Below are 27,151 nucleotides of genomic sequence, written 5' to 3'. Positions count from 1 at the left end.
ATGCTGGGCGCCCGTCCCGGTGCGGACTGTTCCTTGCAGTTGTATTGTTGTTTTTGGTTACACGATGATTGGTTATGTTCAGCTTGTTGCTGTATTTTTTTTTTCCCGTTCATACTGTTATCTGGTGTTCCTGCTACTCCAGTTGTACGGTGTGAGCTGGTATGTGTCTCACCCTTAGTTTAACAAAAATCCTTTTCCTCGAAATGTCCGTCTCTCCTGGGCACGGTTCCTATAACTGAGGTCTGGAGGAGGGGCATAGAGGGAGGAGCCAGTTTACACCCATTCAAAGTCTTTTAGTGTGCCCATGTCTCCTGCGGATCCCGTCTATACCCCATGGTCCTTTTGGAGTCTCCAGCATCCTCTACGGACTAGGAGAAAAGGATTTACCGGTAGGTATTAAAAGCCTATTAAATAAAATGTATGTATATGTATGTATGTATATATATATATATATATATATATATATATATATATATATATATATATATATATATATATATATATATATATACTGCTCAAAAAAATAAAGGGAACACTAAAATAACACATCCTAGATCTGAATGAATGAAATATTCTTATTAAATACTTTGTTCTTTACATAGTTGAATGTGCTGACAACAAAATCACACAAAAATTATCAATGGAAATCAAATTTATTAACCCATGGAGGTCTGGATTTGGAGTCACCCTCAAAATTAAAGTGGAAAAACACACTACAGGCTGATCCAACTTTGATGTAATGTCCTTAAAACAAGTCAAAATGAGGCTCAGTAGTGTGTGTGGCCTCCACGTACCTGTATGACCTCCCTACAACCCACACAAGTGGCTCAGGTAGTGCAGCTCATCCAGGATGGCACATCAATGCGAGCTGTGGCAAGAAGGTTTGCTGTGTCTGTCAGCGTAGTGTCCAGAGCATGTAGGCGCTACCAGGAGACAGGCCAGTACATCAGGAAACGTGGAGGAGGCCGTAGGATGGCAACAACCCAGCAGCAGGACCGCTACCTCCGCCTTTGTGCAAGGAGGAACAGGAGGAGCCCTGCCAGAGCCCTGCAAAATGACCTCCAGCAAGCCACAAATGTGCATGTGTCTACTCAAACGATCAGAAACAGACTCCATGAGGGTGGTATGAGGGCCCGACGTCCACAGGTGGGGGTTGTGCTTACAGCCCAACACCGTGCAGGACGTTTGGCATTTGCCAGAGAACACCAAGATTGGCAAATTCACCACTGGCGCCCTGTGCTCTTCACAGATGAAAGCAGGTTCTCACTGAGCACATGTGACAGACGTGACAGAGTCTGGAGACGCCAAGGAGAACGTTCTGCTGCCTGCAATATCCTCCAGCATGACCGGTTTGGCAGTGGGTCAGTAATGGTGTGGGGTGGAATTTCTTTGGGGGGCCGCACAGCCCTCCATGTGCTCGCCAGAGGTAGCCTGACTGCCATTAGGTACTGAGATGAGATCCTCAGACCCCTTGTGAGACCATATGCTGGTGCGGTTGGCCCTGGGTTCCTCCTAATGCAAGACAATGCTAGACCTCATGTGGCTGGAGTGTGTCAGCAGTTCCTGCAAGATGAACGCATTGATGCTATGGACTGGCCCGCCCGTTCCCCAGACCTGAATCCAATTGAGCACATCTGGGACATCATGTCTCGCTCCATCCACTAACGCCACGTTGCATCACAGACTGTCCAGGAGTTGGCGGATGCTTTAGTCCAGGTCTGGGAGGAGATCCCTCAGGAGACCATCCGCCACCTCATCAGGAGCATGCCCAGGCGTTGTAGGGAGGTCATACTGGCACGTGGAGGCCACACACACTACTGAGCCTCATTTTGACTTGTTTTAAGGACATTACATCAAAGTTGGATCAGCCTGTAGTGTGTTTTTCCACTTTAATTTTGAGGGTGACTCCAAATCCAGACCTCCATGGGTTAATAAATTTGATTTCCATTGATAATTTTTGTGTGATTTTGTTGTCAGCACATTCAACTATGTAAAGAACAAAGTATTTAATAAGAATATTTCATTCATTCAGATCTAGGATGTGTTATTTTAGTGTTCCCTTTATTTTTTTGAGCAGTGTGTATGTGTATATATATATATACACACACACACACACACACACACACACACACACACACACACACACACACACACACACACACACACACACACACACACACACACACACACACACACACCAACACCAACACCAACACCAACACCAACATGGAAAGATGAGGCGGCACTCAGAGTCTTGAAAAAACTATAACTTGGAGTTTTTTCAAGACTGAGTGCCGCCTCATCTTTCCATGTTGGTATTCATATGGTTTTTGTACCTGGAGGAGGGCACCTGAGCAAGCCAGCCCCATTGTCGGGGCAGTGCCCAGTGCTGTAGCATAAAAGTGGTTAGTTAGATATATAGATAGATAGATAGATAGATAGATAGATAGATAGATATATCTATCTATCATCTCAGTAGGGGACCCAAAAATGTGTGATTTTTAATTTTGGATAAGGGATACATACAATGGTGCGGCACTCGTGCTGATCTCAGAAATAAATGGACGGTAGTCCTTCTTGCTTTTTATATATATATATATATATATATATATATATATATATATATATATATATATATATATATATATATATATATATATATATATATATATATATATATATATATACATATACATATATACATATATATAATAATATAATAAAAAAAATCTTACTTTTTTTCACGCACTCACCTGACATGTTACAGGTTTACATGTTTTGTTTTATTTCTACTTCCTGTACATTTCTCACCTCCTGTCTCTATTCCTACAGAGACTGACGTCCTATTTACACGGGAAGCTCTCCCCGCCATACATCGTCAACCTGGATCCAGCCGTGCATGAGATACCGTTCCCTGCCAATATAGGTACTGACCCCCCCCCTATACCATATACACCCCTTCCCTGCTAATATAGGTACTGACCCCCTATATTATATACACCCCTTCCCTGCCAATATAGGTACTGACCTCCCCTATACCATATACACCCCTTCCCTGCCAATATAGGTACTGACCTCCTAAACCATATACACCCCTTCCCTGCCAATATAGGTACTGACCCCCTATTCCATATACACCCCTTCCCTGCCAATATAGGTACTGACCCCCCCTATACCATATACACCCCTTCCCTGCCAATATAGGTACTGACCCCCCCTATACCATATACACCCCTTCCCTGCCAATATAGGTACTGACCCCCTATACCATATACACCCCTTCCCTGCCAATATAGGTACTGACCCCCCCCCCTATACCATATACACCCCTTCCCTGCCAATATAGGTACTGACCCCCTCTATACCATATACACCCCTTCCCTGCCAATATAGGTACTGACCCCCTCTATACCATATACACCCCTTCCCTGCCAATATAGGTACTGACCCCCTATACCATATACACCCCTTCCCTGCCAATATAGGTACTGACCCCCTATACCATATACACCCCTTCCCTGCCAATATAGGTACTGACCCCCTATACACCCCTTCCCTGCCAATATAGGTACTGACCCCCTATACCATATACACCCCTTCCCTGCCAATATAGGTACTGACCCCCCTATACCCCCTTCCCTGCCAATATAGGCACTGACCCCTTGTACCATATACACCCCTTCCCTGCCAATATAGGCACTGACCCCTTATACCATATACACCCCTTCCCTGCCAATATAGGCACTGACCCCTTATACCATATACACCCCTTCCCTGCCAATATAGGTACTAACCCCCCCCCCCCATATACCATATACACCCCTTCCCTGCCAATATAGGTACTGACCCCCTGTACCATATACACCCCTTCCCTGCCAATATCGGTACTGACCCCTTATACCATATACACCCCTTCCCTGCCAATATAGGCACTGACCCCCCTATACCATATACACCCCTTCCCTGCCCATATAGGTACTGACCCCCCTATACCATATACTTCCCTTCCAATATAGGTACTGACCCCTTATACCATATACACCCCTTCCCTGCCAATATAGGTACTGACCCCTTATACCATATACACCCCTTCCAATATAGGTACTGACCCCCCCTATACCATATACACCCCTTCCAATATAGGTACTGACCCCCCCTATACCATACACACCCCTTCCCTTCCAATATAGTTACTGACCCCCTATACCATATACACCCCTTCCCTACCAATATAGGTCCTAAACCCTATACCATATACACCCCATCTCTGCCAATATAGGTACTGACCCATTATACCATATACTTCCCTTCCAATATAGGTACTGACCCCTTATACCATATACTTCCCTTCCCTGCCAATATAGGTACTGTTCCCCCTATACCAGGCCTGGCCAACCTGTGGCTCTCCAGCTGTTGTAAAACTACAAGTCCCATCATGCCTTGCCACAGTTTTGCTATTAGGGAATGCTAAAACTGTGGCAGGGCATGCTGGGATGTGTAGTTTCACTACATCTGGAGAGCCACAGGTTGGCCAGGCCTGCCCTATACCATATACACCCCTTCCCTGCCAATATAGGTACTGACCCCCTATACCATATACACCCCATCTCTGCCAATATAGGTACTGACCCCCTATACCATATACACCCCTTCCCTGCCAATATAGGTACTGACCCCCTATACCATATACACCCCTTCCCTGCCAATATAGGTACTGACCCCCTATACCATATACACCCCTTCCCTGCCAATATAGGTACTGACTCCTTATACCATATGCACCCCTTCCCTGCCAATATAGGTACTGACCCCCTATACCATATACACCCCATCCCTGTCAATATAGGTACTGACCCCCCCTTTACCATATGCACCCCTCCCCTGCCAATATAGGTACTGACCCCCTATACCATATACACCCCTTCCCTGCCAATATCGGTACTGACTCCCCCTTTACCATATACACCCCTTCCCTGCCAATATAGGTACTGACCCCCTATACCATATACACCCCTTCCCTGCCAATATAGTTACTGACCCCCTATACCATATACACCCCTTCCCTGCCAATATAGGTACTGACCCCCCTATACCATATACACCCCTTCCCTGCCAATATAGGTACTGACCCCCTATACCCCCCTTCCCTGCCAATATTGGCACTGACCCCTTATACACCCCTTCCCTGCCAATATAGGCACTGACCCCTTATACACCCCTTCCCTGCCAATATAGGTACTGACCCCCTATATCATATACACCCCTTCCCTGCCAATATCTGTACTGACCCCTTATACACCCCTTCCCTGCCAATATAGATACTGACCCCCTTTACCATATACACCCCTTCCCTGCCAATATAGGTACTGACCCCCCTATACCATATACACCCCTTCCCTGCCAATATAGGTACTGACCCCTTATAGCATATACACCACTTCCCTGCCAATATCGGTACTGACCCCTTATACCATATACACCCCTTCCCTGCCAATATAGGTACTGACCCCTTATACCATATACACCCCTTCCCTGCCAATATAGGTACTGACCCCCTATACCATATACACCCCTTCCCTGCCAATATAGGTACTGACTCCTTATACCATATACACCCCTTCCCTGCCAATATAGGTACTGACCCCCTATACCTTATACACCCCTTCCCTGCCAATATAGGTACTGACCCCCTTTACCATATACACCCCTTCCCTGCCAATATCGGTACTGACTCCCCCTATACCATATGCACCCCTTCCCTGCCAATATAGGTACTGACCCCCTATACACCCCTTCCCTGCCAATATCGGTACTGACTCCCCCCTATACCATATACACCCCTTCCCTGCCAATATCGGTACTGACTCCCCCCTATACCATATACACCCCTTCCCTGCCAATATCGATACTGACTCCCCCCCCCCCCCCCCCCCCCCCTATACCATATACACCCCTTCCCTGCCAATATCGGTACTGACTCCCCCCCTATACCATATACACCCCTTCCCTGCCAATATCGATACTGACTCCCCCCCCCCCCCCCTATACCATATACACCCCTTCCCTGCCAATATCGGTACTGACTCCCCCCTATACCATATACACCCCTTCCCTGCCAATATCGATACTGACTCCCCCCCCCCCCCCCCCCCCTATACCATATACACCCCTTCCCTGCCAATATAGGTACTGACCCCCTTATACCATATACACCACTTCCCTGCCAATATAGGTACTGACCTCCCCTATACCATATACACCACTTCCCTGCCAATATAGGTACTGACCAATTATACCATATACACCCCTTCCCTGCCAATATAGGTACTGACCCCCTATACCATATACACCCCGTCCCTGCCAATATAGGTACTGACCCCCTATACCATATACACCACTTCCCTGCCAATATCGGTACTGACTCCCCCTTTACCATATACACCCCTTCCCTGCCAATATAGGTACTGACCCCCTATACCATATACACCCCTTCCCTGCCAATATAGTTACTGACCCCCTATACCATATACACCCCTTCCCTGCCAATATAGGTACTGACCCCCCTATACCATATACACCCCTTCCCTGCCAATATAGGTACTGACCCCCTATACCCCCCTTCCCTGCCAATATTGGCACTGACCCCTTATACACCCCTTCCCTGCCAATATAGGCACTGACCCCTTATACACCCCTTCCCTGCCAATATAGGTACTGACCCCCTATATCATATACACCCCTTCCCTGCCAATATCTGTACTGACCCCTTATACACCCCTTCCCTGCCAATATAGGTACTGACCCCCTATACCATATACACCCCTTCCCTGCCAATATTGGCACTGACCCCTTATACACCCCTTCCCTGCCAATATAGGTACTGACCCCCTATACCATATACACCCCTTCCCTGCCAATATAGGCACTGACCCCTTATACCATATACACCCCTTCCCTGCCAATATAGGCACTGACCCCTTATACCATATACACCCCTTCCCTGCCAATATAGGTACTGACCCCCTTTACCATATACACCCCTTCCCTGCCAATATCGGTACTGACCCATTATACCATATACACCCCTTCCCTGCAAATATCGGTACTGACCCATTATACCATATACACCCCTTCCCTGGCAATATAGGTACTGACCCCCTATACCATATACACACCTTCCCTGCCAATATATGTACAGACCCCCTATACCATATACACACCTTCCCTGCCAATATAGGTACTGACCCCCTATACCATATACACCCCTTCCCTGCCAATATCCTTACTGACTCCCCCTATACCATATACACCCCTTCCCTGCCAATATAGGTACTGACACCCCCCCCCCCCCTTATACCATATACACCCCTTCCCTGCCAATATAGGTACTGACCCCCCCTATACCATATACACCCCTTCTCTGCCAATATAGGTACTGACCCCCCTATACCATATACTTCCCTTCCAATATAGGTACTGACCCCCTTTACCATATACACCCCTTCCCTGCCAATATCGGTACTGACCCATTATACCATATACACCCCTTCCCTGCAAATATCGGTACTGACCCATTATACCATATACACCCCTTCCCTGGCAATATAGGTACTGACCCCCTATACCATATACACACCTTCCCTGCCAATATATGTACAGACCCCCTATACCATATACACACCTTCCCTGCCAATATAGGTACTGACCCCCCTATACCATATACACCCCTTCCCTGCCAATATCCTTACTGACTCCCCCTATACCATATACACCCCTTCCCTGCCAATATAGGTACTGACAACCCCCCCCCCCCTTATACCATATACACCCCTTCCCTGCCAATATAGGTACTGACCCCCCCTATACCATATACACCCCTTCTCTGCCAATATAGGTACTGACCCCCCTATACCATATACTTCCCTTCCAATATAGGTACTGACCCCTTATACCATATACACCCCTTCCCTGCCAATATCCTTACTGACTCCCCCTATACCTCATACACTCCTTCCCTGCCAATATAGGTACTGACCCCCCTATACCATATACTTCCCTTCCAATATAGGTACTGACCCCTTATACCATATACACCCCTTCCCTGCCAATATAGGTACTGACCCCTTATACCATATACACCTCTTCCCTGCCAATATAGGTACTGACCCCCCCCTATACCATATACACCCCTTCCAATATAGGTACTGACCCCTATACCATATACACCCCTTCCCTACCAATATAGGTCCTGGCCCCTATACTATATACACCCCATCTCTGCCAATATAGGTACTGTCCCCCCTATACCATATACACCCCTTCCCTGCCAATATAGGTACTGACCCCCTATACCATATACACCCCATCTCTGCCAATATAGGTACTGACCCCCTATACCATATACACCCCTTCCCTGCCAATATAGGTACTGACTCCTTATACCATATGCACCCCTTCCCTGCCAATATAGGTACTGACCCCCTATACCATATACACCCCTTCCCTGCCAATATAGGTACTGACCCCCTATACCATATACACCCCTTCCCTGCCAATATAGGTACTGACCCCCTATACCATATACACCCCATCCCTGCCAATATAGGTACTGACCCCCCTTTACCATATGCACCCCTCCCCTGCCAATATAGGTACTGACCCCCTATACCATATACACCCCTTCCCTGCCAATATAGGTACGGACCCCCTATACCATATACACCCCTTCCCTGCCAATATAGGTACTGACCCCCCTATACCATATACACCCCTTCCCTGCCAATATAGGTACTGACCCCCTATACCATATACACCCCTTCCCTGCCAATATAGGTACTGACCCTCCTATACCATATACACCCCTTCCCTGCCAATATAGGTACTGACCCCCTATACCATATACACCCCTTCCCTGCCAATATAGGTACTGACCCCCTATACCATATACACCCCTTCCCTGCCAATATAGGTACTGACCCCCCTATACCATATACACCCCTTCCCTGCCAATATAGGTACTGACCCCCTCTATACCATATACACCCCTTCCCTGCCAATATAGGTACTGACCCCCCTCTATACCATATACACCCCTTCCCTGCCAATATAGGTACTGACCCCCTCTATACCATATACACCCCTTCCCTGCCAATATAGGTACTGACCCCCTATACCATATACACCCCTTCCCTGCCAATATAGGTACTGACCCCCTATACACCCCTTCCCTGCCAATATAGGTACTGACCCCCTATACCATATACACCCCTTCCCTGCCAATATAGGTACTGACCCCCCTATACCCCCTTCCCTGCCAATATAGGCACTGACCCCTTGTACCATATACACCCCTTCCCTGCCAATATAGGCACTGACCCCTTATACCATATACACCCCTTCCCTGCCAATATAGGCACTGACCCCTTATACCATATACACCCCTTCCCTGCCAATATAGGTACTGACCCCTTATACCATATACACCCCTTCCAATATAGGTACTGACCCCCCCTATACCATATACACCCCTTCCAATATAGGTACTGACCCCCCCTATACCATACACACCCCTTCCCTTCCAATATAGTTACTGACCCCCTATACCATATACACCCCTTCCCTACCAATATAGGTCCTAAACCCTATACCATATACACCCCATCTCTGCCAATATAGGTACTGACCCATTATACCATATACTTCCCTTCCAATATAGGTACTGACCCCTTATACCATATACTTCCCTTCCCTGCCAATATAGGTACTGTTCCCCCTATACCAGGCCTGGCCAACCTGTGGCTCTCCAGCTGTTGTAAAACTACAAGTCCCATCATGCCTTGCCACAGTTTTGCTATTAGGGAATGCTAAAACTGTGGCAGGGCATGCTGGGATGTGTAGTTTCACTACATCTGGAGAGCCACAGGTTGGCCAGGCCTGCCCTATACCATATACACCCCTTCCCTGCCAATATAGGTACTGACCCCCTATACCATATACACCCCATCTCTGCCAATATAGGTACTGACCCCCTATACCATATACACCCCTTCCCTGCCAATATAGGTACTGACCCCCTATACCATATACACCCCTTCCCTGCCAATATAGGTACTGACCCCCTATACCATATACACCCCTTCCCTGCCAATATAGGTACTGACTCCTTATACCATATGCACCCCTTCCCTGCCAATATAGGTACTGACCCCCCTATACCATATACACCCCATCCCTGTCAATATAGGTACTGACCCCCCCTTTACCATATGCACCCCTCCCCTGCCAATATAGGTACTGACCCCCTATACCATATACACCCCTTCCCTGCCAATATCGGTACTGACTCCCCTTTACCATATACACCCCTTCCCTGCCAATATAGGTACTGACCCCCTATACCATATACACCCCTTCCCTGCCAATATAGTTACTGACCCCCTATACCATATACACCCCTTCCCTGCCAATATAGGTACTGACCCCCCTATACCATATACACCCCTTCCCTGCCAATATAGGTACTGACCCCCTATACCCCCCTTCCCTGCCAATATTGGCACTGACCCCTTATACACCCCTTCCCTGCCAATATAGGCACTGACCCCTTATACACCCCTTCCCTGCCAATATAGGTACTGACCCCCTATATCATATACACCCCTTCCCTGCCAATATCTGTACTGACCCCTTATACACCCCTTCCCTGCCAATATAGATACTGACCCCCTTTACCATATACACCCCTTCCCTGCCAATATAGGTACTGACCCCCCTATACCATATACACCCCTTCCCTGCCAATATAGGTACTGACCCCTTATAGCATATACACCACTTCCCTGCCAATATCGGTACTGACCCCTTATACCATATACACCCCTTCCCTGCCAATATAGGTACTGACCCCTTATACCATATACACCCCTTCCCTGCCAATATAGGTACTGACCCCCTATACCATATACACCCCTTCCCTGCCAATATAGGTACTGACTCCTTATACCATATACACCCCTTCCCTGCCAATATAGGTACTGACCCCCTATACCTTATACACCCCTTCCCTGCCAATATAGGTACTGACCCCCTTTACCATATACACCCCTTCCCTGCCAATATCGGTACTGACTCCCCCTATACCATATGCACCCCTTCCCTGCCAATATAGGTACTGACCCTCTATACACCCCTTCCCTGCCAATATCGGTACTGACTCCCCCCTATACCATATACACCCCTTCCCTGCCAATATCGGTACTGACTCCCCCCTATACCATATACACCCCTTCCCTGCCAATATCGATACTGACTCCCCCCCCCCCCCCCCCCCCCCCCTATACCATATACACCCCTTCCCTGCCAATATCGGTACTGACTCCCCCCTATACCATATACACCCCTTCCCTGCCAATATCGATACTGACTCCCCCCCCCCCCCCTATACCATATACACCCCTTCCCTGCCAATATCGGTACTGACTCCCCCTATACCATATACACCACTTCCCTGCCAATATAGGTACTGACCCCCTTATACCATATACACCACTTCCCTGCCAATATAGGTACTGACCTCCCCTATACCATATACACCACTTCCCTGCCAATATAGGTACTGACCAATTATACCATATACACCCCTTCCCTGCCAATATAGGTACTGACCCCCTATACCATATACACCCCGTCCCTGCCAATATAGGTACTGACCCCCTATACCATATACACCACTTCCCTGCCAATACCGGTACTGACCCCCTATACCATATACACCCCTTCCCTGCCAATATAGGCACTGACCCCTTATACCATATACACCCCTTCCCTGCCAATATAGGCACTGACCCCTTATACCATATACACCCCTTCCCTGCCAATATAGGTACTGACCCCCTTTACCATATACACCCCTTCCCTGCCAATATCGGTACTGACCCATTATACCATATACACCCCTTCCCTGCAAATATCGGTACTGACGCATTATACCATATACACCCCTTCCCTGGCAATATAGGTACTGACCCCCTATACCATATACACACCTTCCCTGGCAATATAGGTACTGACCCCCTATACCATATACACACCTTCCCTGCCAATATAGGTACTGACCCCCTATACCATATACACCCCTTCCCTGCCAATATAGGTACTGACCCCCTATACCATATACACCCCTTCCCTGCCAATATCCTTACTGACTCCCCCTATACCATATACACCCCTTCCCTGCCAATATAGGTACTGACACCCCCCCCCCCCCTTATACCATATACACCCCTTCCCTGCCAATATAGGTACTGACCCCCCCTATACCATATACACCCCTTCTCTGCCAATATAGGTACTGACCCCCCTATACCATATACTTCCCTTCCAATATAGGTACTGACCCCTTATACCATATACACCCCTTCCCTGCCAATATCCTTACTGACTCCCCCTATACCTCATACACTCCTTCCCTGCCAATATAGGTACTGACCCCCCTATACCATATACTTCCCTTCCAATATAGGTACTGACCCCTTATACCATATACACCCCTTCCCTGCCAATATAGGTACTGACCCCTTATACCATATACACCTCTTCCCTGCCAATATAGGTACTGACCCCCCCTATACCATATACACCCCTTCCAATATAGGTACTGACCCCCTATACCATATACACCCCTTCCCTACCAATATAGGTCCTGGCCCCTATACTATATACACCCCATCTCTGCCAATATAGGTACTGTCCCCCCTATACCATATACACCCCTTCCCTGCCAATATAGGTACTGACCCCCTATACCATATACACCCCATCTCTGCCAATATAGGTACTGACCCCCTATACCATATACACCCCTTCCCTGCCAATATAGGTACTGACTCCTTATACCATATGCACCCCTTCCCTGCCAATATAGGTACTGACCCCCTATACCATATACACCCCTTCCCTGCCAATATAGGTACTGACCCCCTATACCATATACACCCCATCTCTGCCAATATAGGTACTGACCCCCTATACCATATACACCCCTTCCCTGCCAATATAGGTACTGACTCCTTATACCATATGCACCCCTTCCCTGCCAATATAGGTACTGACCCCCTATACCATATACACCCCTTCCCTGCCAATATAGGTACTGACCCCCTATACCATATACACCCCTTCCCTGCCAATATAGGTACTGACCCCCTATACCATATACACCCCATCCCTGCCAATATAGGTACTGACCCCCCTTTACCATATACACCCCTCCCCTGCCAATATAGGTACTGACCCCCTATACCATATACACCTCTTCCCTGCCAATATAGGTACTGACCCCCTATACCATATACACCTCATCTCTGCCAATATAGGGGGTAATTCCAAGCTGATCGCAGCAGGAAATTTTTTAACAGTTGGGCAAAACCATGTGCACTGCAGGGGGGGGGCAGATGTAACATGTGCAGAGAGAGTTAGATTTGGGTGTGGTGTGTTCAATCTGCAATCTAAATTGCAGTGTAAAAATAAAGCAGCCAGTATTTACCCTGCACAGAAACAAAATAACCCACATCTAACTCTCTCTGCACATGTTACATCTGCCTCCCCTGCAGTGCACATGGTTTTGCCCAACTGCTAACAAAATTCCTGCTGTGATCAACTTGGAATTACCCCCATAGGTACTGACCCCCTATACCATATACATCCCTTCCCTGCCAATATAGGTACTGACCCGTTATACCATATACTCACCTTCCCTGTCAATATAGGTACTGACCCTTTATGCAGCGGGGTACACTGGTATTCCACAGGGAATAACATCGGGGTGTAAAGTAGGATCTTGATCCGAGGCACCAACAGGCTAAAGCTTTGACTGTTCCCAGGATGCCTTGCCCCGCCCCCTCTATAGCCCCGCCTCCAGGCACTGGAGATCAGTGTGTAAATTGGTGCAGGCAGGTAACAGGGAGGGCTGCTCTAAGCAGCCCTAAAAAGAGCTTTTTTGAAGAAAGAAGACTACAAGGGCTGCAGCACAGGCACTAGTTGCTATATGTCAGTATTGACATAGCGTGCTGCGGCTCCCTCACCTCCCCCAGCGGCGCTGTATACTCCCGCGCCTTGGTTGCCGGGTACTTACAGCGGAGGCGCTCCGGTCCTTTCAGGCACACATACCGCCGCTGCTCTCCAGGATCGCGTGGCCGCCAGTCCAGGGAGGAGGTAAGAGGGTCCCCCAGGCGGGACCCGCCAAAATCGCGATCCAGCGTGGTCCCCGGAGTCGGACTGCGTCGCTGGCGTGGACACTGTTACCGTGCAGGGATCCCACTATATCCACCAGGGCAGGGGGCACAGGTCGGATTTACTAATATCCGTTTAGAATAGGCCCCGCAGTACCCAGTGGTGAAGTCCAGCAAGGGGATAAGGCTCTGACCTGTAGCCCCTCCCCCAGGGCGTCATTTACTGCAAATGTTCTCGCCCTGGAGCTGCATATCTCTACCTCACTCCCTGTCAGCGTTTGGGCGCCATTACACAGAGCTGTGCTGACTCTGGGACTGCTGGGCACTGTCTCCTCTGTAAAGCCGCCTGTCTCATCAGCGCTGTGCATTTACAGGACACTTCAGTATTCTACATGTCGTTTAGACGGCGTTAGTTAAGAACAAGTGCATTACTACAGGGATATTTAGTACAAGTATCCTGTGATATACATCCAGTATTACTGTGCATTGTTATATCTGTGTACATACATAGCTTTACATAGTATTACTAGTCCAGTGCAGTTTTATTGTTTGTAATAATCTCTGCATTGTACATGTGACTGTGTGTGTGCCTATAGCTGCTGTGTGGTTCCTATTCCGTGTATCTCACATATTTTGCGATCCGTGGTCACGCTGCACAGGGGTTTCTGTTAGGTACTGCGTCTGGCTATATTGTACTGTTACGCCCTAAGGCTACGTTTCTGTATGTCTGCTCCTAAGAGCAGGAAATCCTTGGCGGAGCCTGCGTCATGCAGTGCTGACGCTGAGGATTTATCTGAGGAAAATTCTCCAGCTGAGAGTCCAAGTGCCGGGGGTTATATACCCCTCAGTCAGCCTGCAGCACCGTTGGCTTACCAAGAACCACCTTGGTCTGCTTTTTCTAATCTGCTGACTACGCTAGTAACGATACTTACGCCCCCTGTGGGACCTCCTGTGCCATTACAGCCACATATTTTCCCTGCAGTGAATCCGCCATGGGCAGATACTCTGTCAACTCAGTTACAGCAACTTAATCGGACTCTGGTTAAACAAAAATCTAACCCTCGCCCCCCTAAGACCAAACGGTCATCTAAGCGGGCTTTACCTCCTCACAATCTATGCATATTACGGACACTTCATCCGATAAAGATGGCGTGTACACTGACCCCACAGACACTGATGCCGATGCTTCTGATGGGGAATCTGTTTCTGACCTTTTGGAGGCTATCAGACTGATTCTTCGGATTGAGGATGAATCCGTACCTCCAGATACGTCTAAGAAACCTGATAAGTTCAAGCGTCAGAAGGTCACTAAATTAGTTTCTCTAACGTCCTAGTGGATGCTGGGGACTCCGTCAGGACCATGGGGAATAGCGGGCTCCGCAGGAGACAGGGCACATCTAAAAAAGCTTTTAGGTCACATGGTGCGTACTGGCTCCTCCCCCTATGACCCTCCTCCAAGCCTCAGTTAGGTTTTTGTGCCCGTCCGAGAGGGTGCAATCTAGGTGGCTTTTTAGTAGACATACATCAGGAATCCTGGGAGTCTCCAGGAAAGAAATTTGCCCTCTAAAAAGTTGCTAGTTCGTTATTCCCTCGCTGCAGAGATAAGTAAGAATTGGGAAACACCGCCACCGGTGGACTCGCATGACGCGCGTCTGGTGGTGTCCTCTACTCAGCCTGTCACTACCGTCACCTCTCTGAAGGAACCGACGGATAAGCGTGTGGAGGGTTGCTTGAAGTCTATTTACACTCTGGCGGGTGCCGTACATAGACCCACTATAGCAGCTTCTTGGGCTGCAAGGGCTATTGTAGCCTGGGTCCAAGAAGTTGAAGCGGAGCTTCCTTCTAATTTTTCTGATAATGCCAGACAGTGTCTTTCATATATTATTGCAGCCCCTCGTTATATTCAGGAGGCGCATCTGGTGCCGGTGTCCTGGCGGCCAAGGCGTCTACTACGTCCATTCTGGCTCGCCTGATTCTTTGGTTGCGGACCTGGTCTGTGGATCTGGACTCTTAGAAGACCTTGGAGGTGATCCCTTTTAAGGGAGACATCCTTTTTGGAGAAGATTTGAACAAAATTGTTGCTGACTTAGCGTCTGCTAAAACTGCTTGTCTGCCTCGTACTAATCCTTCCGCTCCGTAAACTGAAAGTACCACTTTTCGTTCCTTTCGACCTCCAGGTAAAGCAAAGGGTCAGGCGTACCCAAAACAGGCTCGCACTTCCAAAATCTCTTAAGCCCAAACCTAAACGTTCTTGGGTGGACCGTCAGCCTGCTACCAAACCAGACAAGCCTGCTGCATGACGGGGCGGACCTCAGGGTGGGAGGCCGACTTCTACAGTTCGCTCAGGTATGGTTAAAGACCATTTCAGACGCCTGGGTAAGGGAAGTTGTCACTCACGGATACGCCATCTCTTTTAGGAACCATCCCCCTCGCAGGTTTTGCTTGACAAACATCCCTTCGGATCCGGTAAAAGCAAAACCTCTCCACTTGGTGGTTCAATCCCTTCTGGACACAGGAGTGATTGTGCCAGTGCCTCTGGCTCAGAGATGCAGGGTGTTACTATTCAACGTTGTTCCAAAACCAAATGGATCCTCCTGGCCAATTCTCAACCTCAAGTCTTTGAATATATTTGTGAAGGTTTCCAAGTTCCATATGGAAACTCTTCGTTCTATCATTCTGGCCTTGGAGCTCATGGACTATATGGTATCCCTGGACATACAGGATGCTTACCTACATATCCCTATTGCCATTGCGCATTAGCAGTGCCTGCGGTTTGCTATTGGCAACCTACATTATCAATTCCAGGCCTTGCCTATTGGCCTGACCATGGCTCCCCGTATCTTCACCAAGGTCATGGCGGTGCGTCCTCAGGGTATCAGGATCCTACCGTATCTGAACGATTTGTTGATCCTGCGAACTCCCCAGAGGTTCTCGTCCATCATCTGGATCTGACTGTCCAATTCCTGCAAGCCCACGGTTGGCTCATCAACTGGAAGAAATCCTCCCTGGTCCCTGCTCAGAGCATGGTGCACCTGGGGGCATTGTTGGACACGCTCAACCAACGGTTGTTCTTGTCTCCAGAGAAGGTCCTGAAGCTTCAGGACAGGATAAGATGCTTCCTTTCTCATCTACGAGCGTCGATACACTCGGCGATGCAAATACTAGGCCTTATGGTGTCTGCTTTCGACATGGTGGAGTACACTCTGTTTCACTCTCGCCCTCTGCAGAAGCTAATCCTTGCCAAGTGGGACGGCCTGCCTCACCTGATCAGATCTCACAGGATCTCCTTGACTCCGTGGGTTCGTCTGTCACTGACCTGGTGGACCAACAATTGAGCAGGGGTCTTCCCTTCTGTTTCTCCAACTGGTTTCTTCTAACGGCAGATGCCAGTCTGTGGGGTTGGGGCGCGGTGGACCCAGGAGGATTCTCTCCTCCCGATAAATATTCTGCAGTTACGGGCAGTGTTCAGTGCTCTGAAACTTGCCCTGCCTCTGGTACAGAACGGGCCTGTTCAAGTACAGTCGGACAACGCCACCACGGTGGCGTACATAAATCATCACTGTGGCACTCTAAGCCGCATGGCAATGATGGCGTTCCGCCCACTGAAGAATCTTTGACACTTCCATCTTCCAGCAATATCGGCAGTGTTCATTCCGGGTGTCCTCAACTGGGTAGCGGACTTCCTCAGTCGTCAGGACGTACACGCCGGTGAGTGGAGCCTTCATCCATAAGTATTACAACTCCTAGTGGACAAGTGGGGCCTACCAGATGTAGACCTGATGGCATCTCGACACAATCAAAAGGTTCCGGTCTTCGGAGCAAGAATAAGGGATCCTCAAGCAGCGTTCGTGATCGCACTGGCAATTCCATGGAACTTTCGGCTGCCATACGTGTCCCCTTCGGTGTCACTCCTGCCCAGGGTAAAAAGGAAGTTCAAGCAAGAAGGAGGAATCCTACTTCTACTCGCTCCAGCGTGGCCCAGACGGCATTGATTCTCAGACCTACAGGGTCTCTCGATAGAGCGTCCTCTTCTACTTCCACAACGCCCAGACCTCCTCGTTCAGGGCCCATGTGTCTACCCGGATTTGACCCGACTGGCTTTGACGGCGTGGCTCTTGAAGCTTCCGTCCTGAGGGCCAACGGTTTTTCTGAGGTGGTCATTCAAACGATGTTGAAGGCTCGGATTTCTCATAGAGTCTGGAATTCTTACTTCACCTGGTGTGCAGATAAGAATTATGATGTATACAAGTTCAGTACTGCCAAGCTTTTTGATTTTCTGCAACAGGGCCTGGACTTAAGCCTTCGTCTGGCCTCCCTCAAGGTTCATATTTCTCTAACGTCCTAGTGGATGCTGGGGACTCCGTCAGGACCATGGGGAATAGCGGCTCCGCAGGAGACAGGGCACAAAAGCAAGCTTTTAGGATCACATGGTGTGTACTGGCTCCTCCCCCTATGACCCTCCTCCAAGCCTCAGTTAGGTTTTTGTGCCCGTCCGAGAAGGGTGCAATCTAGGTGGCTCTCTTAAAGAGTTGCTTAGAAAAAGTTTTTAGGTTCTTTATTTTCAGTGAGTCCTGCTGGCAACAGGCTCACTGCATCGAGGGACTTAGGGGAGAGAATTTCAACTCACCTGCGTGCAGGATGGATTGGATTCTTAGGCTACTGGACACCATTAGCTTCAGAGGGAGTCGGAACACAGGTCTCGCCCTGGGGTTCGTCCCGGAGCCGCGCCGCCGACCCCCTTGCAGATGCTGAAGATTGAAGAGGTCCGGAACCAGGCGGCAGAAGACTTTTCAGTCTTCCTCAGGTAGCGCACAGCACTGCAGCTGTGCGCCATTGTCTGTCAGCACACTTCCCACAGCGATCACGGAGGGTGCAGGGCGCGGGGGGGGGCGCCCTGGCAGCAATGTAGAATACCTGTATGGCGAAAAATACATCACATATAGCCCTTGAGGCTATATGGATGTATTTAACCCCTGCCAGACTTCACAATCTCCGGAGAAGAAGCCCGCCGAAAAGGGGGCGGGGCCTATTCTCCTCAGCACACAGCGCCATTTTCCCTCACAGAAAGGCTGAGGGGAAGGCTCCCAGGCTCTCCCCTGCACTGCACTACAGAAACAGGGTTAAAACAGAGAGGGGGGGCACTGATTTGGCGATATACATATATATTAAATGCTATATGGGAGGAACACTTATATAAGGGTTGTCCCTGTATAATTATAGCATTTTGGTGTGTGCTGGCAAACTCTCCCTCTGTCTCCCCAAAGGGCTAGTGGGTCCTGTCCTCTATCAGAGCATTCCCTATGTGTGTGCTGTATGTCGGTACGTGTGTGTCGACATGTATGAGGAAAATGTTGGTGAGGAGGCGGAGCAAATTGCCTGTAATGGTGATGTCACTCTCTAGGGAGTCGACACCGGAATGGATGGCTTACTTATGGAATTACGTGATAATGTCAACACGCTGCAAGTGGGTTGACGACATGAGACGGCCGGCGAACAAATTAGTACCGGTCCAGGCGTCTCAGACACCGTCAGGGGCTTGTAAAAACGCCCATTTACCTCAGTCGGTCGACATAGACCCAGACACGGACACTGATTTCAGTGTCGACGGTGAAGAAACAAACGTATTTTCCTTTAGGGCCACACGTTAAGGGCAATGAAGGAGGTGTTACATATTTCTGATACTCCAAGTACCACAAAGAAGGGTATTATGTGTGAGGTGAAAAAAAAAACTACCTGTAGTTTTTCCTGAATCAGATAAATTAAATGAAGTGTGTGATGATGCGTGGGTTTCCCCCGATAGAAAATTATTGGCGGTATACCCTTTCCCGCCAGAAGTTAAGGCGCATTGGGAAACACCCCTCAGGGTGGATAAGGCGCTCACACGCTTATCAGAAAAATATCCTAAAAAGTATACACACACATGCTGGTGTTATACTGTGACCAGCGATCGCCTCAGCCTGGATGTGCAGAGCTGAGGTGGCTTGGTCGGATTCCCTGACTAAAAATATTGATACCCTTGACAGGGACAGTATTTTATTGACTATAGAGCATTTAAAGGATGCATTTCTATATATACGAGATGCGCAGAGGGATATTTGCACTCTGGCATCAAGAGTAAATGCGATGTCCATATCTGCAAGAAGATGTTTATGGACACGACAGTGGTCAGGGGATGCAGATTCCAAACGGCACAAAGATGTATTGCCGTATAAAAGGGGGAGGAGTTATTTGGGGTCGGTCCATGGGACCTGGTGGCCACGGCAACTGCTGGAAGATCCACCGTTTTTTACCCTAAGTCACATCTCTGCAGAAAAAGACACCGTCTTTTCAGCCTCAGTCTTTTCGTCCCTATAAGATATCTGCCCAGGGATAGAGGAAAGGGAAGAAGACTGCAGCAGGCAGCCCATTCCCAGGAACAGAAGCCCTCCACCGCTTCTACTAAGTTCTCAGCATGACGCTGGGACCGTACAGGACCCCTGGATCCTACAAGTAGTATCAAAGGGGCACAGATTGGAATGTCGAGGCGTTTCCCCCCTCGCAGGTTCCTGTAGTCTGCTGTACCAATGTCCCCCTCCGACAGGGAGGCAGTATTGAAAACAATTCACAAGCTGTATTCCCAGCAGGTGATAATAAAATTACCCCTCCTACAACAAGGAAAGGGGTATTGTTCCACACTATAGGGTGGTACTGAAGCCAGAAGGCTAGGTGAGACCGATTCTAAATCTGAAAAATTTGAACACTTACAAGGGTTCAAATCCAGATGGAGTCACTCAGAGCAGTGATAGCGAACTGGGAACAAGGGGTCTATATGGTGTCCCGGGACATCAGGGATGCTTACCTCCATGTCCCAAAATTTGCTTTTCTCACCAAGGGTACCTCAGGTTCGTGGTACAGAACTGTCACTATCAGTTTCAGACGATGCCGTTGGAGTGTCCAAGGCACCCCGGGTCTTTACCAAGGTAATGACCGAAATGAGGATTCGTCTTCAAAGAAAATGGACGACCTCCTGATAAGAACAAGGTCCAGAGAACAGTTGGAGGTCGGAGTAGCACTATCTCAAGTAGTTCTACGACAGCACGGGTGGATTCTAAATATTCCAAAACCGCAGTTGTTCCGACGACACGTCTGCTGGTCCTAGGGATGATTCTGGACACAGTCCAGGAAAAGGGTGTTTCTCCCAGAGGAGAAAGCCAGGGAGTTATCCGAGCTAATCGGGATCCTCCTAAAACCAGGAAAAGTGTCAGTGCATCATTGCACAAGAGTCCTGGTAAAAAATGGTGGCTTATTACGAAGCGCTTCCATTCGGCAGATTTCACGCAAGAACTCTTCAGTGGGATCTGCTGGACAAATGGTCCGGATCGCATCTTCAAATGCATCAGCGGATAACCCTATATCCAAGGACAAGGGTGTCTCTCCTGTGGTGATTACAGAGTGCTCATCTTCTAGAGGGCCGCAGATTCGGCATTCAGGATTGGATGCTGGTATCCACGGAGGCCAGCCTGAGAGGCTGGGGAGCAGTCACACAGGGAAAAAATTTCCAGGGAGTGTGATCAAGTCTGGAGAATTCTCTCCACATAAATATACTGGAGCTAAGAGCAAATTTGTAATGCTATAAGCTTAGCAAGGCCTCTGCTTCAAGGTCAGCCGGTATTGATCCAGTGGGATAACATCACGGCAGTCGCCCACGTAAACAGATAGGGCGGCACAAGAAGCAGGAGGGCAGTGGTCAAAACTGCAAGGATTTTTCGCTAGACGGAAAATCATGTGATAGCACTGTCAGCAGTGTTCATTCCGGGAGTGGACGACTGGGAAGCAGACTTCCTCAGCAGGCACGACCTCCACCCGGGAGAGTGGGAACTTCATCGGGAAGTTTTCCGCATGATTGTGAACCGTTGGGAAAGACCAAAGGTGGAAATGATGGCGTCCCGCCCGAACAAAAAACGGGACAGGTATTGCGCCAGGTCACGAGACCTTCAGGCGATAGCTGTGGACGTCCTGGTAACACCGTGGGTGTAACAGTCGGTGTATGTGTTCCCTCTTCTGCTTCTCATAACCAAGGTATTGAGAATTATAAGACGTAGAGGAGTAAGAACTATACTCGTGGCTCCGGATTGGCCAAGAGGGACTTGGTACCCGGAACTTCAAGAGATGCTCACAGAGGACTAATGGCCTCGGGAGCTAAGATGGGATTTGCTTTCAGCAAGAACCATGTCTGTTCCAAGAGGAACCGTGGCATCTGCCTCTAAGAAAGGACCTGCTCCAGCAGGGACCTTGTCTGTTCCAAGTCTTACCGCGACTGCGTTTGACGGCATGGCGGTTGAACGCCGGATCCTAAGGGAAAAGGCATTCCGGAAGAGGTCATACCTACCCTGGTCAAAGCCAGGAAGGAGGTGACCGCACAACGTTATCACCACATGTGGTGAAAATATGTTGCGTGGGTGAGGCCAGGAAGGCCCCACGGAAGAAAAAAAAAATAATAAATTTCAACTAGGTCGATTTCTGCACTTCCTGAAAACAGGAGTGTCTATGAGCCTCAAATTGGGGTCCATTAAGGTTCAAGTTTCGGCCCTGTAGATTTTCTTCCAGAAAAAAAATTGGCTTCAATTCCTGAAGTCCAGACGTTTGTCAAGGGAGTATTGCATATACAGCCCCTTGTGTGCCTCCAGTGGCACCGTGGGATCTCAACGTAGTGTTGGGATTCCTCAAATCATATTGGTTTGAACCGATCAAATCTGTGGATTTGAAATATCTCACATGGAAAGGGACCATGTTGTGGCCCTGGCCTCGGCCAGGCGATTGTCAGAATTGGGGGCTTTGTCTTAAAAAAAGCTCATATTTGTTTTTCCATTCGGACAGGGCAGAACTGCGGACTCGTCCCCAGTTTCTTCCTAAGGTGGTGTCAGCGTTTCGCCTGAAACAACATATTGTGGTGCCTGCGGCTACTAGGGACTTGGAGGACTCCAAGTTGCTAGACGTTGTCGGGGCCCTAAAAATAGATATATATATATATATATATATATTTCCAGGACGGCTGGAGTCAGAAAGTCTGACTTGCTGTTTATATTGTATGCACCCCAAAAGATGGGTGCTCCTGCTTCTAAGCAGACTATTGCTCGTTGGATTTGTAGTACAATTCAGCTTGCACAGTCTGTGGCAGGCCTGCCACAGCCAAAATCTGTCAATGCCCATTCCACAAGGAAGGTGGGCTCATCTTGGGCGGATGCCCGAGGGGGTCTCTGCTTTAAAATTTTGCCGAGCAGCTACGTGGTCAGGGGGGAACACGTTTGTAAAATTCTACAAATTTGATACCCTGGCTGAGGAGGACCTGGAGTTCTCTCATTCGGTGCTGCAGAGTCACCCGCACTCTCCCGCCCGTTTGGGAGCTTTGGTATAATCCCCATGGTCCTGACGGAGTCCCCAGCATCCACTAGGACGTTAGAGAAAATAAGATTTCTTTATCATCCACTAGGGGTCACTGGAGTACTCTTGGGATATGGACGGGCGTAGCCGAACAAAGGCACTGAATATTCAAATTTAGGACTCTCCCCCCCTCCATATCCCCAAGTACCTCAGTGTACTTTGCCAGTGTTTTTTCGGTGCTCACAGCATGATCATCGGCTTGTGGCAATGGCCACTTTTCAGAAGATTTTTATTTTTAATTTTTACACTTCCCGTCCCAGTTTCTGGAAAAACTTGGGTCCGGGATGGTGCCGCTGCAAGGCAGCGTATGGCGTGTCGGTCCTCACAAAGAGCACCCTCACAGCCACAGGCGCTATAAGGCAGCGCATGGCGTGTCGGTCCTCACAAAGAGCACCCTCACAGCCACAGGCAGCTGGTTACTGCAAGCTGCACGGAAAACAACTGGACGGAGCTTACAGAAAGAAGCTCCGTCACAGCCAAGATGACTGACAAACTGGACAGAGCTTACATACAGAAGCCCCGTCACAGCCAGCATGAGAAGTCGTCACAAGCTGGACGGAGCTTGCAGCACAAGGTATGGTGGGTCAGGGCGGTCAGCTCACGCTGCCGCCCTGCAGTGTGGGGAAAGTGTTTATTTTATGTTGGCCACAGCGATTACAGCCGCCGCTCATACCGCTGAATATCTCCCTGCACCCGCTCCAGCCGCCGCACTACCTAGCAGCAGAGCGGCCGCACGTCAATCACAGACGCCGGCCGCTCTCCCAGCACTAATACAGCTCAGAGCGGCCGCACGTCAATCAGACGCCGGCCGCTCTCCCAACCCGGCCACCGCTGTACACAGCGCCGCCCGAGCCAGCTACTCGGCAGAACTCCGGAGCACTGCTCAGAGCGGCCGCACGTCAATCACAGACGGCGGCCGCTCTCCCATCGCTAAGACCGGAAGCACAGCTCAGAGCGGCCGCACGTCAATCACAGACGCCGGCCGCTCTCCTGTACACAGCGCCGGCCGAGCCAGCTACTCCGGAGCACAGCTCAGAGCGGCCGCACGTCAATCACAGACGCCGGCCGCTCTCCTGTACACAGCGCCGGCCGAGCCAGCTACTCCGGAGCACAGCTCAGAGCGGCCGCACGTCAATCAGACGCCGGCCGCTCTACCAACGCTGGTACCCGGCCACCGCTGTACACAGCGCCGCCCGAGCCAGCTACTCGGCAGACAGCCAGCGACGCCGTATCATATCCGGTCACTGAGGTCTGAAGTCGCCGCAGCTATACTCTGCGCTCTCCTGCTCTCCCGGCACCGCTGCAGGTAACATGGGGTGGAAGTTACCTTACAAGCAGCGCAGCTGCAAGGGGGGGTGAGGGGGGAGTATATGGCCATAGCAGCAGATATGACAGGCTGCAAGGAGTTAACAAAAGTGTTAAGCAGTTAATAGCCTATCATAACCTAAGGGTTTCTGTTAAGACTGCAATATAATACATTCACTGCAGGCTGGATTTATAGTAACTGGAGGTTAACTAAGTGTATGGTTAACTAAGTGTATGTGTTTACTGTATAATAGATCTGTAATAACATATACGCTATATATATTAACTGTATAAAAGGCTATTAAGGCTATAAATTGCCTGTACTGTGAATTTCAGGGTAAGCAAAACGGCCATTTTAATTATTGCTGTTTTTCCAGCTTATAATTCCTGAACATTCCGGCCATACACCTTTACTCCACAAGGAGGCGCAGGGGTGTTGGTGGGAATTTTTAGTTCAAGATAATTCTAGAACATTCCTGCCCTACATCTCTAAGCCACCAGAAGGCGCAGGGGTGTTAGTAGGAATTTGCTTCGGGTTTCATATGCCAATATGAACTGTTTTTCACATAAAGAATACTTTAGGTTCCTAAGGATTTCCGTACAGAGAAATAACCATGAGTTTCATATAAATATGCAGTTCAGCAATAACATATATATATATATATATATATATATATATATATATATATATATATATATATATATATATATATATATATATATATATATATATATATATATATATGCCATATAATAATTTCATTAAGTCGTGCAAGTGTCTGTCTGTTGCCTATTATGGTGTCTGTCTACATAGCAAGTAAGGCTATAGTGCAGACTAAAAATACTTTTATAAAATTGGCAATTCAAATTAAAAGAGCAGTAATCGAAGTCGGAATTACTCCGCCAGCTCTAACAAAAGACAGTCTTTCCAAAGGGCTAATTTTCCTTTGGCTACCAGAGTGTTTATTTCACTGGTCTTATAATTTAATGCACGATTCTATGTCAATCTCACACCGATAAATACGAGTGAGAACGGTACAGTAGTCCAGCACTCAGATAGTGCGGGGTTTTGGATAACTATACATATTCGTTGCCAAAAGGACGCGATCCGTCATGGGTTGATGAGTTTCTGTCAAACATTATAAAAACCCAGGATACATTTGGGTCACTAGAATCTATGTATGAAACCATGCCGATCACTGTTAAAAGAAGCGGCAGAGTATAGCTGAAAAGCTTCTGCTAACGCCGGTTATTTTCATTGTCGCTAGTTAAGCGCGACAAGGCCAGAGCTTGGTTGCTCCTAAATTTGATATACTTGTAACGGCATTTTTATTCCTTTATATTCAGCCATTACCGCATACAGTATACTTGTTACGGCGTTTTATCCCTTTATACAAAAACAGTCACGCCTTGTAACGACAGGACGTTACAGTCAGCAAGCCAGTGGTTTGATGACCTCTTTTACAATTGTGGAAGCGCGTCTTTACATGTTACATTTGCGAGGTTTCATGACTTCAACTTATATATGTCAGCTGTTTACAGCTTAAAGACAAAATTGCCTCTGTTGAACGGTTTGGCAGGTTGTCATTTAGTCTTTGCTGGTTTATAAACCAGGCAATAGTACGCCAACAGAGTCACAGTTACTTATTCCCCTCTGTTTGAGCAAAATCAAACAGCTCCGTTGCAATATCAATCAGCAAGTCATTTACTACAGTTAGAAAATGGATTTTCTGCAGTTAGTTTTTGCTTATTGAAGCCACAAAATTGTATAATTGCTTTTGATCTTCGCAATGCGTATTTACCCAGTCCGGTTTTTTCATCACAGGTTCTAGCGTTTGCAAATCGCCACAACCATTAACATTTCATTTCTACCGTTGCTTACCGCTTCCGGTATTTGCTACAGTGATGTTGGAATGATAGCTCATCTCACATAAGAACTATGTATTAACAAAGTTCCTCTAACGTGCGCTACTAAGGTATACTACAGTAGCAGATTAAGTTTGAAAACAATCACATCTAAGTCTGTCTAAACGATGTCAATTCCTAGGTAAGATTATAAATACGGTAAATCAACGACTTTTACCTACTACACCAGCAAGAACGAAAGTACACGCACACTAGCGGTACATTGGTGTATTTACTTATTAAGAATAAGATGTGTTTTCAATTTAGTTCGCCACCCTTCACTCGCTTGTCCC

General features: G+C 48.3%; 1 protein-coding gene across 1 annotated transcript in view; it reads left to right on the top strand.

The window, feature by feature from the left end:
- The first annotated feature begins 2,829 nt into the window (after positions 1-2,829).
- GPN1 (GPN-loop GTPase 1) overlaps positions 2,830-27,151 on the top strand; it is a 41,407-nt gene continuing 17,085 nt past the window's right edge. Inside the window, exon 1 of the mRNA XM_063950703.1 lies at positions 2,830-2,926. The gene's annotated coding sequence lies outside the window, so the exon portion shown is untranslated. The remainder of the gene's footprint in view (positions 2,927-27,151) is intronic.

Source organism: Pseudophryne corroboree, unplaced genomic scaffold (genome assembly GCF_028390025.1).
Source record: "Pseudophryne corroboree isolate aPseCor3 unplaced genomic scaffold, aPseCor3.hap2 scaffold_1183, whole genome shotgun sequence".
Classification (NCBI taxonomy): domain Eukaryota; kingdom Metazoa; phylum Chordata; class Amphibia; order Anura; family Myobatrachidae; genus Pseudophryne; species Pseudophryne corroboree.
Note: the sequence above shows the minus strand (reverse complement) of the source record. Positions and strands in the feature narration are given on the sequence as shown.